Source organism: Mizuhopecten yessoensis, unplaced genomic scaffold (assembly GCF_002113885.1).
Source record: "Mizuhopecten yessoensis strain PY_sf001 unplaced genomic scaffold, ASM211388v2 scaffold716179, whole genome shotgun sequence".
NCBI lineage: Eukaryota > Metazoa > Mollusca > Bivalvia > Pectinida > Pectinidae > Mizuhopecten > Mizuhopecten yessoensis.
In genome coordinates this window covers 230620-234639 of record NW_018479987.1, presented here as the reverse complement: position 1 = coordinate 234639, position 4020 = coordinate 230620, and positions in this window count along the sequence as shown.

Genomic DNA, 4020 nt, shown 5'->3' with positions numbered 1-4020 from the left:
CATTTATTTTTATTTTTTTGCTTTTTTGAATTTATTCAAAATCAATCCCATCTGTTATAAAAAAAAACCAACAGTGACAATCCAAATATTCAATGCAACTATGTCTACCTATAAACCTATATACCAATATATCTATAACCCTATATACCCGCCTACCTAACCACCCACCCAAACATACCAATCTACCTGCTAACCTATTTATCTACATACCCAGCCGACCAACCTATAAAACCTATGTACCTATCATCTCAAACTACATAAACACCCTTCTAAACTTACAAATCGACCTCCTAGCCTTACTATATACCTACCCAGCTGACCACCCTACTTAACCTATCTACCTATCAACCCACCAAACATAACCATCCACTCAAGCATACCAATATACCTACTAACCTATCTATCTATCTACCTTGCCGACCACCCTACAAAACCTATCTACCTATCAACCCACCAAACCTTATCACCCACCCAGGCATACCCATTTACCTACTAACCTATATATCTACATTCCCAGCCGACCACCCTCTAAAATCAATTACCTATCAACCCACACTACCTAACCTACCCGCCCAAACATATTAATATACCTACTAACCTATCTGTCTACCTACTCAGCCGACCACCCTAAAAAATCGATCTACCTAACAACCCACCAAACCCATACATCCATCCAAACATGCCAATATACCTACTAACCTATTTATCTACCTTCCCTTTAAAAACCTATCTACCTTTCAATCCAACCTACCTAACCACCTAACCAAAAATACCAATATACCTTCTAACCCATTTATGTACCTTCCAAGCCGACCACCCTATAAAATCTATCTACCTACCAACCCATCCTACCTAACCACCCACCCAAACATACCAATTTACTTACTAACCTACCTATCTTCCTAACCAGCCAACCCCCCTATAAACCATATTTTAATACTCTCCTTAGGTTGACATGACAAAGACAAAGATGAAACGATTAGTAAGAAAGACAACCATACTAATCTCTGATGTAACCTATCTATCTATCTATCTATCTATCTATCTACCTACTCAGCCGGCCACCCTAAAACACCTATCTACCTATCAACCCAACAAATCTAATCACCCACCCAAACACATCAATCTACCTACTTACCTTCCTATCAACCTACCCTACCTTATCTACCTTACCACCTTAGGCCACGTGAGTCGTAATACAACTGTTTTCTGTTGTGGTTTTGTGACTACAAAAAGAATATTTAATAAAATCTTTCTTTTCCGACTGGATTTCCTATCACTTTTGTTGAGTATCGACCAACATTTACTATATACACTGCTGATATTCGTCACAAAACAGAAAAAATCACATTTATGATTCACCATCTCCTAAATGGAGAATAGTGACCCTTGAGTTTATAAAATTCGCCGTTTTGAAATAGCACCTTAGTATCTTTCATTCACAAAGAGTAAATGATTCTAGCATAGCTGTGTCTAAGCAAAAAGATTAAAAAACAATAACCAATCTGCTTAAATCATTGGTAATACACTAATATATATATATACATACATTTACAATAGACGATGTAATACACTTAAATTACATCAATTACAGTGCAGGTAATACAATATACTAAAAGAACAGCTAATACAATTTTCTGACCTCACAGGTTATATGGTAGACTAACTTTACATGTAAATCAATGTACCAACATTATATTCCATACTTATTCATTAAGGTGTTAACCCCATTAAAATAATAGGTTATATAATCTCATTGTATAACATGTTATATATTATATAGTAAAGTGCAGTCTAATACTTATTTATTAAGGTGATACCTCCATTAACATAATAGGTTATATAATGTAATTGTATAACATGATATATATATCATATAGTATAGTGCAGCCTAGTACTTATTCATTAAGGTGTTAAACTCCATAAAAATAATAGGTTATATAACATAATTGTGTAACGTGCTATAAGTCTCATACAATCTACTAACAGTATTGTGACTACAGTCTCGTAATTTATTAATCTGCTAATATTGTGCTATTCATTTCTGGACGTTTAGCAAACGGTTATATTTTAACAGTTGATGTGGAGTCATATGGAAATATTCAGATGCGTGTATGCATAGCTGTACTAGTAGTCGACGGAACCAAAGTCGCACGCGACACACTGACTTATATTTGAACATGGAGGAAACGTATAAGAGAACGTAACATGTGTACAGTTTTTTAAGAATTAGACATGCACGCGTATGTCCTATGATCGCTGGCTGACGCTGAAGAGGATATTATATAGAGAGTCCCAATACAATAAAATCATAAGCATACATGTAGAAAATATCATGGATGGAAGATGATACATTTTTATTCCACCAATTATTGTGCAATAATCAGACCACGAGAAGATTTTCAAACATGAAGTCTATTTTAACAAAGGTTATATTGTGAAACCAATTTTAAAATCCGTGTCTTTCAAGCAGTTACATCTCATAGAATCGAAAATAAAATTCCATAAGGGATTTGACATACAGTTAATCTCACTCTTCATCAATTTGTTTTCAATATCATAATAAGAAAACGTTATTTTCTTTCATCATCTAAAGTCATGCCTTATTACAAATGTATGCATAACAGTCCTCCAACAAAAAGTCATGCTTTATTACATATGAATGCATGACAGTCCTCCAACACAAAGTCATGCCTTATTATGTCTGACAGTCCTCCAACACAAAGTCATGCTTTATTACATATGTATGCATAACAGTCCTCCAACACAAAGTCATGCCTTATTAAGTCTGACAGTCCTCCGACACAAAATCATGTCTTATTACATATGTATACATAACAGTCCTCCAACACAACGGCATGCTTTGCTATGTCTGACAATCTTCGATAACTGATTATCATGCCTTATTTCATATGTATGTATGACAGTCATCCATCTCAAAGTCATGCCTTGTTATGTCTGACAGTCCTCCAACACAAAATCATACCTTATTACATATGTATGTATAACAGTCATCCAACACAAAGTCATGCCTTGTTATGTCTGACAGTCCTCCAACACAAAATCATGCCTTATTTCATATGTATGTATAACAGTCATCCAACACAAAGTCATGCCTTATTAAGTCTGACAGTCCTCCGACACAAAATCATGTCTTATTACATATGTATACACAACAGTCCTCCAACACAACGGCATGCTTTGCTATGTCTGACAATCTTCGATAACTGATTATCATGCCTTATTTCATATGTATGTATAACAGTCATCCAACACAAAGTCATGCCTTCTTATGTCTGACAGTCCTCCAACAAAAAATCATGCCTTATTACATATGTATGTATAACAGTCCTCCAACACAAAGTCATGCCTTGTTATGTCTGACAGGCCTCCAACACAAAGTCATGTCTTATTACATATGTATGCATAACAGTCCTCCAACACAAAGTCATGTCTTGTTATGTCTGACAGTCCTCCAACACAAAGGCATGCCTTATTACATATGTATGTATATCAGTTCTTCAACACAAAGTCATGCCTTGTTAGGTCTGACAGTCCTCCAACACAAAGTCATGCTTTACTACATATATATGTATATCAGTTCTTCAACACAAAGTCATGCCTTGTTAGGTCTGACAGTCCTCCAACACAAAATCATGCCTTATGACATATGTATGTTTATCAGTCCTCCAACACAGAGTCATGCTTTTTTATGTCTGACAGGCCTCCATCACAAAGTCATGTCTTATTACATATGTATGTTTAACAGTCCTCCAACACAGAGTCATGCCTTATTATGTCTGACAGTCCTCCAACACAAAATCATGCCTTATGACATATGTATGTATAACAGTCTTCCAACACAAAGTCATGCCTTATTTCTTATGTATAGATAGCAGTCCTCCAACACAAAGTCATGCCTTATTACATATGTATGTATAACAGTTCTCCAACACAAAATCATGCCTTATTACATATATATGCATAACAGTCCTCCAACACAAAGTCATGTCTTGTTAG